Source organism: Clupea harengus, chromosome 4 (assembly GCF_900700415.2).
Source record: "Clupea harengus chromosome 4, Ch_v2.0.2, whole genome shotgun sequence".
Classification (NCBI taxonomy): Eukaryota; Metazoa; Chordata; class Actinopteri; order Clupeiformes; family Clupeidae; genus Clupea; species Clupea harengus.
This window is the reverse complement of record NC_045155.1, coordinates 11647231-11657230: the sequence shown is the minus strand read 5'-3', so window position 1 is coordinate 11657230 and position 10000 is coordinate 11647231. Positions and strand designations below refer to the sequence as shown.

General features: G+C 47.8%; 1 long non-coding RNA gene across 1 annotated transcript in view; it reads left to right on the top strand.

Annotated features, from left to right (window-relative positions):
* The window catches only part of LOC105899019, a 24603-nt gene that overhangs the window by 4719 nt on the left and 9884 nt on the right, over nt 1–10000 (top strand). The window contains exon 2 of the long non-coding RNA XR_001162340.3: nt 1634–1670. This is a non-coding gene — a long non-coding RNA (uncharacterized LOC105899019). The remainder of the gene's footprint in view (nt 1–1633; nt 1671–10000) is intronic.

Genomic DNA, 10000 nt, shown 5'->3' with positions numbered 1-10000 from the left:
TGCACACACACACACTAACATACACATGCACACTTGTGTGTGTCTATGAGCTTCCTTTCCCACCCCCTAGTTGCAATACATTTTCTCCCTGTCTGTCTCCTTCCCCATTGTTTCCATTAATTTATAAGGTCATAATTCATTACCACACTGCTAGCCCGTATAGCTAAATGGGCCAATAAAGATGAACCTCAACAAAACAAATGGAAAACCCGGGCAACAAACATACACAACCTCTCGCCCCAAAGACTCGTTCCCCTCCCCTCTTAAATTATCTAGCACTGCTCTTTTCTCCTTCATTAGGGCGCTGGCATTAGTGAATGGCCCAATTCATTAAAAACAGCAGTTAGCCACTGTGCATTTGCCTATAAATTGGTATTGATCTAGAGGGACAGGGAGGGGGGTTGGGACGCCCAGGAATCTCTGGTGAGAGGGGGGACAGGTGAATGGAGTTCATGCTGCATAACATATGCTGACGCGTACACATACGCCTGCCACTTGCACAGTGTGGTGTAAGGACACATATATACACACACACACACACACACACACACACACACACACACACACACAGCACACACATACGCGCACATTGCCCTGAAAAAAGGACAAAGTGTATACTCCCAGGCAAATACGCAAATGTATAACATGCACACATTCTCAGCCCCACACAATGCAGTGTACTTACAAATGACGTGCTTCAATTTACACACACACACACACACACACACACAAGCCCACTCATTCTGCGTGAGCACAGAGAAGATTCAGTAGAATTCCCACTAGATCACCCCACACCTGACCATAATAGCCTGCCATTCAATCCCATCATCACAGTCGGCTCGTGCACCCAGACCACATTGTTACAGGAGCTTTAGAGATCAGGGAAAGAGACGGCATAGACAGCGAGAGAGAGAGAGAGAGAGAAAGAGAGAGGGGTAGAGAGAGTGAAAGGGAGAGCGAGCGAGTGAGAGAGATTGGCAGGGGTCAATGAGGGAGAGAGGGAGGGAGGGAGGGTAAGGGGGAGAGAGAGAAAGAGAGACAATGGGAAAGAAGAGGGTAGTCTCAGTGGGGGCTACATTATGGAGTGTGCCACTGGGAGAGCCGGACACACGAGGGGAGGAGAGAAGGGTTAAAGGCACGCATCCTCCCAGTCACACAGCTCTGCATTGGACTAAAAACTTCTTGCTCCGGTTACTGTCAGAGAGGGAGAGAGAGAGAGGGTGAGAGTGAGAGAGAGAGAGAATGAGAGAGAGAGAGAGAGAGAGAGAGAGAGAGAGGAGGTGGTGGAGTGAGGGGCAGAGAAGCAGAGAGAGGGGGGGGGGTTGAGTGTGTGTGTCTTAGAGTGGGAGACAAGAGAGAGAATGTATGTGTGTGTGTGAGTGAGAGAGAGAGAGAGAGAGAGAGAGAGAAAGAGGTGGAGAAAGACTCAGAGCAGAAGAGAGAAAGAGAGAGCGCAAGAAAGAGTGAGAGAGCGGAGAGACTGCAGAGGCTGCACCTGGGACACTGAGAGGACAAGGAAGAAAAAGGAAGCGATTGCACTTCTCCTTCTCCTTCTCCTTCTTCTTTCTTTCTTCTTATTCTTCTTCTGCCTTCTTTTTTTGTTTTCCCTCTCCTTGGTGCATTGGCCCATCAGAAGCTTGGGGGAACTCTACCTGAAAGCTGCCCACTAGGTAAGCACCAGATCTCCCTTCATCTCTCTCTCTCTCTCTCTCTCTCTCTCTCTCTCTTTCTTTCTCTCTTTCTCTCCATCTCCTTCTATGCCCCTCTCCCTCGTTCTCATTCTCGTCCTCTCACTCTCTCACTATCTTTCTCCGTTGCTGCAACTGCACCACTAAGCATGAGACTCAAGGTGAATTGTGTGCCGCTCTGCATAGACTTATTGAGACTGGGAAAGCAGCTCTCTCTCTCTTTCAAAACTAGCACATTCAATAGAGAGGGGGGGGGGTCCTTCTTGTTTTGTTTACAGCAATGCAGTTATTCTTTTCTTGCACACCATAAGCTAAGCAGGTGACGTGTGTGTGTATGTGTGTGTGTGTATGTGTGGGTATGTGTGAGTGTGTGTGAGTGTAAATGTGACAGAAACGCAAACGGAAGACAGAGTGGCACAATAATTAAAATGATGTATGATTTGAAACTTACAGAAAGCACCGACAGCGGAGGATAAGTGCTCCGGCAAGGGATGAATAAGTGTCGTTCCTAGCGAGTGCAGACTGTTCCTGGTTTATGGTTCCACTTTGGGACGGCGCGCTGGCTTACGCGCTTTATGTGTTGGGAAATGATGCGCGATGATTGGAAGCGCGAGTGGCTTGACCCAAAAAAAAAAATGTATTGCGACCACAGGGCAGGGACAAAAGTGATAATTGAGAGGGTTGGGCACGCGTGGAGCTGCAGCGATAGCGACAGTGCTAATTCATTTCTGCAAATGGGCAAAAGTTAGGGAGCGCCATCAAGACGGAGTTGCGCAATTACACATGCCACTTGCTCAGATGGATTGTGGATTGATCAATGGCTTGCATGTGTGTATGAGCATGTGTGTGTGTGTGTGTGTGTGTGTGTGCGTGTGTAGAAGGGGTGTTCATTTTGCTCATTCTTTAATTGACAATTCAGTAAGAGGTCCCACATGACCCATTGACAGATACAGGACAACATCACGGGCCCCTGAACCGATGCTTTTGGTCCCGCCGCTGGGACAGGAGGAGAGGAAGGACTCCCATAATGAGGAACACACACATATATCTTCTCACATAGAGTACATGCTGCCCACAGTTCCTGTTTGGGAGACATACTTCTTTATATGCCCATATGAACAACAGCAGCTATGGAATGTAAAGAAGTATGTATCCCAGGTGGGAGAGACACGGGGCAAAGCACCTACAGACACACACACACACACACGCACACACACACACACACACACACACACAAAGACAGACAGATAGTAAAAGACACATAAACACACAAAAAACGGCCATCCCAGACGAGTTTCCCCCCAAATCGACTTGCTAAATCAAACCTGCTGACATACTGTAAATTCTCCCTTATTTATGCTACTTAAATCATTTGGGGGGGGGGGGGGGGGGGGGGGGGGCTTGTATATGCAATTACCTGCTTGTAATCACTTTGATAAATGACCGCTCATGTATTGTACACACACAGAGCACGGAGAGTTAGCGCTGGGCGGACGCATCGAGCAGAGCGCGCGTGACGCTCTCGTAATTCATCTGCGTCCAGAACAGGGCCCATCTCCGGATGATTAATGCGTGTTAGTTCAACTCTTTAATGAGACTTTGGCTTTAACATATGCATCCTGATGGACACAGCATAGGATAATGTACTGCGGACTTCATGTTGGATTTTTTTTTTCCTTTTTCTCTTTTTCTTTCTCTCTCTCTCTTCCTCTCTCTCTCTCTCTCGCTCTCCCTCTCTTTCTCTCTATCACATCTTGTTTTAAATGGGGTAATCAGAGCCGGTGCCTGTGTGGAACAGAAGCCCGCAGACAGCAGTCTGAATGGCGCAGTGAACAAATGCTTAGTAATGGATAAATGTGGGCAGGAAAAAGCGCGTTAGCGTGAGTGCAAGCGCGAGGCACTAGCCCCTGAGGAGGACGGGCAGGGGAAGGAGTCCAGACCAGACCAGAGCCGACCAGAGCCACAGATGGCCTGGACAAGGCTTTTAGACATTTGTTTTTTTTTTGGTACTTTTTTATGATTCTTACCTGGCACTGTAAAACGGACACCCTTCATTTTGTGAGGATTTTTTTTTAAGAAGAGTTCAATGTGAGATTACAATTAGGAATATTTGTGCATGAATAGATTCAGGGGTAATTAACGGGTTGGCTATCACACATCAACAGATTAAGGGAAAATGTGTGCCCCTGTTTACACTCTAAGTGGTCTTGAATGTTGTAGAGAACATTTTTGTGTTTCCTAGTGTGACCTGGAATTTCTTGCAAATGAAAGAGCAGTTAGAGGTTAGTTAAGATTAAATAAATAAATAGATGAAATAAGATCACATAAAAAATAAGATATAATTCTACTTTGATTAAACACACTCCACAATATTGTCATGCTCATTCAGACATTAATTCCACATCAGGCATGAATATCATCTGGAATGAAGAGTGGTGTGAAGAGTGTGGGGCGCACTGTGAGTTTGAGTGTGCCGACCTCTACAGCAGTCCTTTAGCCCTGTCCAGTGCGGGAGAGCAGGCCGGACAGAGGCGGACGCTATATGGGAAATAGAGAGGAGAGTGCAGGTCAGAGGGGACCGTCCACTGGGACAGGCCATTAACACAGAGACCAGGAGACAGACTGCACAGACACACACACACACACACACACAGAGTGGCTTTTAAAAAGAGTGCGAGAGACAGAAAGAGAGAGAGAAGGAGAGAAAGAGAGAGCATATGTGGAAGACTCCACCGCAGGGATCAATGACAAAGGTTACCAAATAGGGATGGACAGAGCAAGGAACTGAGTTAAAGAATGGCAGAATGAAAAAGGAAGCGCCTGTGTGTGTGTGTGTGTGTCTGAGTGCAGGTGTGTGTGTGTGTACGCGTGTAAGAGACAGAGAGAAAGAGACGTGAAACTGGGATAGGGCACAACCCGGGAGACAGAAGAAGAGAGAGTGACCGTGACGTGAGAGCGAACGTGTGAGGGGACGGGTCGCCAAGACGATGACAGCCAGAGAGAGCCAGAGACAGAGACGCAGATTGAGGGAGAAAGAGAGAGAGCCAGAGCACAAGCGCATCACCACGTACACACGTGTGTGTGTGTGCGTGTGTGTGTGTGTGCCAGAGACGAGGGACAGTGTGTGATAGGGGGGAGCAGTGTGTGAAGGGAGGCTGGATTGATGATGGTGCTCGGGGCTGCGAGCAGGCGGAGGGGTGGGAATGTGTGTGTGCAGAGGTGTGTTGGGGGTGGTGTGTAGGCAGGGGGGGGGGGGTTGCGGGGCAGAGGAGGGGAGGCTAGGGTAGGGGAGAGGGGGGTGTATTGTTCTGTCACTTTGCCTGTGTCAGCAGGTGGAAGCGCTCATCAGGACATTAAATATGCAACAATGCTGACTGCGGCACCGTGCTGAGACAGCCAAAGCCGGCCGGCCGGGGGGCCCACTAAAGCAGCGCCCGCCTGCCCGCCCGCTGCCTGCCTGCCTACTCCACGCCACCGCCACCAGACTGGGCCTCTGAGCCCGCAGGCCGTGTGTGTGTGTGTGTGTGTGTGTGTGTGTGTGTGTGTGTGTGTGTGTGTGTGTGTGTGTGTGTGTGTCGGACAGCGTGGCCCTAAAGCATAGCCGGACATTACAACAGTCTGAGGGAAGCAGGGTGTAGATTATGACAGCTGCATGGTGTGACGTAATGATTCATTAAAGAAGAGTATGACAGGGTAGGTGAGGGCAGAATAAAACAGTATAAAATACAGTCAGTGCGGGAAATATATATTGCATACATATTTTTGCCATTCAAACACATACAAATTTGAATTACACAAATTCGAATTCAATATACTGTTACATTTTCCTGTAAATATTTTAGTGAAAACATTTCTTATTTGCACATTATTTCTGTACATTTAGTGGGATCTGTATTTGACAAATAATGGGTTCATTAGTACAGAACAGATAATATAGGGGATAATGCATATGGAAATATGGGCCATGTTTGCAGCAGATGTCAGTAGTTATGTAGTTTAGTATATCAGTGCGATCCATAAAATACAAAGGTCAACCCCAGGGGTGAACCACAAGTCAGCTTTTAGTGTAATTTACAGCACTATTGTACACCAATCAGGTGTGCAGGCAATCGTCTGCAATTTCCACTTTAAATGAATGCAGTACACCTGCCCGATTAATCATGGCATCTTGTGGTGTTGTGAGGAGCTGATTCTGTGTGCTTTCGTAGAGCAGTAATTGGCTATGACAGGGATTCAGTGTTGACATCTGATTTTACAATGCTAGCAGAGACCTGTGGGAGTACTGTGGCTTTGGAGAGTGTACTGAATTACACTGGACTGGAAGGAGTGCTGAGAGAAAGACTTTTTCTTGTATGAAACAACGTTGTGTTGAATGAGCTGAGCTCAAATTGCTGACTGGAGCAAATTAGGTGACACGATCATTACAATCTTGTATTATTTTTTATCATTTCAATTTTTATCGTTGCTGCAGTATTAAGAGGGAGGGGGGGGGGGCTCAGTTTTTAAGTTTTCTATAGATATTTCTATTTCTATTAGATGTCTGTGTAAACCAAAAACAAGAGATAGGCGCGTGCACGTGCGCTTCCTCTAACCAGTTTCAGGTTTCAAAGAAAGCATGGACCTCTGACATCACACGCGACGACACGATCGATTGGCGGGGGGGGGGGGGGGGGGGGGGGGTGGGGTGGGTCATCTCCTGTGCCACACAATGAAATGATACCGCAGGACGTCAATACTCACAACTTCCTTTACGGGCAGAGTGTGTGGCATGCGATGTGGGGGGCGGGCGGGCGGGGGAGGGGGGGTTCAAGGCAGGGTGTAAGGGTTGGGGTGAGATCAGGGAAAGAGGGGAGAGGGGAGGAAAGAGGCCCTAGAGGTCACCTATAAACACACAAAGGACAAAGTGGAGGTCAGGAAAACATAAAGGACAGGCAAGGTCTCTCGCTATCACTGTCTCTTCTGCTTTGCCCATCTTTCCATCTCTCTCTTTCTCTCTGCCTCGCCCTCTCCTTCTCTCCATCCATATATTTCCCTGTCTTTGGTGTCTTACCCAGCATGCTTTGCAGAAGCCCTTAGTCATCCCGGCAGCCCCATCCATCAGTCAATCAAGCAGAATTTGAGTTGGGTGTCCTCTACAGTGAGGTGCTTCCCTGGGGAGCCAAACAGTGATATGGCAATGAATACATTAAGAAAGTGAAATTACACCCTGAGAGAGGAGAAGCACTGCCATAGCTCAGAGTTCAAATTATCTGAATACATATTACTCAGAGGAGGGGGGAAGCACAGCTAATAGTTTCAGGTGGTCTTTCATAAACCATTAGTGCACAAAAAAAAGATTTTTATACTTTTTTGTAATAGTATTTTAATTTGTTTTTGTGTGTTCTGATGTCTTCGTTTCATGGAGGCACAAGAACACACAACACACACATCTGATTCCACACATTTCTGGGAACTTTTACAACTATACTAGACTACAACTAGAATATTACTCAAATTAAGTTGAAATAGAGTGCTGGGACTGAAACATTTTTTTGCGGAATATACACATCACCAATAAACCCATTACATTTAAAGATGCTGAAGTGTACAGTTCCACCTCCATAGCTGCACCTAAAGCACGACGTCATTTTGCAGAGGACATCTTTGTTTTTGTTCTTTCTTAAGACCATTGTGCAAATCGAGTGCAATAAATTAGCTACCTGATTGATTGATTGATTGATTGGCTGGTGAGGCGTGGTGGATGGATTGCACGCTGGTCAGACAGCGAGCCTGTGGGTCAGCACACGAGGCGTCTTCCCGGCTGTCCTCTCCCGCCTCACTTCCTCTTGTGCGGCGCACCATCGGAACTCTAAAACCAGGATCAATGCGCGTGTAATATTGCCTAATCAATTAAAGCGACATCTGCTCACATTTAAGCCCCTGGAACATCAGGCCATACATGATCAGACATGAGGGACACACACAAACACGCACACACTCATAAACTCTCTCTCTCACACACACACACACACAGAGAAAGAGGGAGGGGGTTGTTGAGACAGGGCGAGAGTGACGATCCATAATTACTGTGTGGATTCGGAGCATGGCAGCGATCACAGCTGGACTCCTAATGGCTGCCTATATTTCGCAGTTTTTTTGCTGAGCTGCAGAAAAATGTCAGTGCCCAAATGTCAGAGAGGAAACTTATTGACACAATTACACTCAGAATATCCTGTAATTACGACTATATTTGTCGGAGCAAAGCCCAGTGTGTCGTTATTTTTTAATGCCATGCCATGCCATGCCATGCCATGCCGTGACAGAGGCAAAGGCGTGCTGGACCTTTAAAGTCCTGAGCCATCCATCAGCGGGTCCTGGACACACCTTTTTCCTTCCCACCCCGTTTCCCACTCTCCCCAGCATCGGCTGGGTGAGCTTCCCGAAACTTCCTAAGCGCAATGGATAATTAACATTCAGCCGAGCTGTACACCAAGAGGAAGTAATTAAAAGAACAAGGGCACTGCAATGGAGGCATCCTCTTGTCAATGTTGGTGGAAGGGGAAAAAAAACACAGACGTCTCAGTTGCAATTTCTGTGCTGATTGGAATGTTGCTGTACACAGCTGTGTATGTGTGTGTGTGTGTGTGTGAGAGTGTGTGTGTGTGTGCTGCAGAGCTGCTTCTCAACATCTAATGACCACATTACACCCAGACCGTGTTATTAATCTGTAATAACAATGTAGTTAACACACAGCTAATTGTGGTTCATTTATATATTTTAAGCTGCCAAATTCTCTCTGAAATTCATGTTCACTTACCGCCCTGAAGCGCCGGCAATTCCGTGGGAGAATTCTCCATCTCGCCGGCAACTGCAGATTCAGCAATATTTTCTCTGCAAACACCTTTTATACTGTTATTACTACCAGCGGGTAAAAGGAAATATTTACGGTTGGAATAAAAGCGGATTCGAAACTAGCCAGAACAGGCACATCCGTAATGCAGGGGACAGGGCAGGAGCATCCTGCAGGAGTAGACTGTGTGTGTGAAGGGTAGCCTGAAGGGAGTCAGAAGGCCAGGGTGATTATTTGCAGAGCCTGTCTGGGTGTAAAATAGAAGTGTGTTTGTGTCTGTGTGCGGCCTTGTGAATTTGCCCTCCCTTCTGTATCACTGATAGAAGTAGTATTGTGTGTATGTATGTATGTGTGTATATTTCTGCGTATGTGGGTGTGGAGTGTATGGGTGTGTGTATGTGTAGGGGGGTAATTGGGAGCAGCAGCTGGGAGTGCTGTGCAGACGGAATATCAGAACAGCTGCACAGGTGAAAGGAGACCCTACACGCGGCCGAGACACAGCCACTAGCACCCTCGCACACGCACACACACACACATATATACCTGTGTATACACGCAAAATCACACTCACACACGGAAATAGATCACACACTCATACAAGCACAAATTTAGATAGTACATACACACAAACAACACACACACACACACACACACACACACACACACACACACACACACACACACACACACACACACACACCGGCTTTAGGAGTGCAGTGTCAGGGAGAGACTCGTTAACATTCCACTGCTGCCACTGGCTTTAAGCTAAGAGCTGGGAGCAGAGAGGGAGGAATGGACGACTGATGGATAAAGAGAGAGAGAGAGAGAGAGAGAGAGAGAGGAGAGAGCACCACTTCTGGTAAATAGGAGAAGGAGATGAAGAGGGCGAGAGATGAGGGGATGAGAGATTGAGATGAGGGGCGAGGAGGGAAAAAGGAGAGAACAAGGGTGGTGGAGGATAAGAGGGAGTGATAGAAGAAAGGCAGGCAGAATGACGTGATCGGAGACAGGAGGGGTTGTGGGAAAGGAGATGAGAGAGTCGGAGAGGGCGAGGGCTAGCGTAGAGGAGCAGCCAGAGAGATAAAGACACACACGTCACACACACACACACACACACACACATACACACACACACACAGAAGGAGAGGAAAAGAGGAGAGATGTCCTGCATGAACTATTGATGCTGGTAAAGAGTTACACACTCTGACCGGGACCAACTGTGCACAGGCACTTGAGAGTAACGGCGGCCCCTAACATTAATATACATGCAGGGGTGGTGGGGAGAGGCTGAGGATCAGGCTGAAGACAGGCAGCTGAATCGGCATGAAGCGGCAGCGGCAGTGGCAGCGGCAGCGGCAGCGATAGCGGGCGAGAGGAAGTATGGCGCCGGGGAGGGAAGAAGTTGCACATTTGGCACTTTCAGGCCAAAGTAGCGTGACTATCGCCACGCCAAAAGGCAGAAGTGTTCAAAAACGGCTTAGGG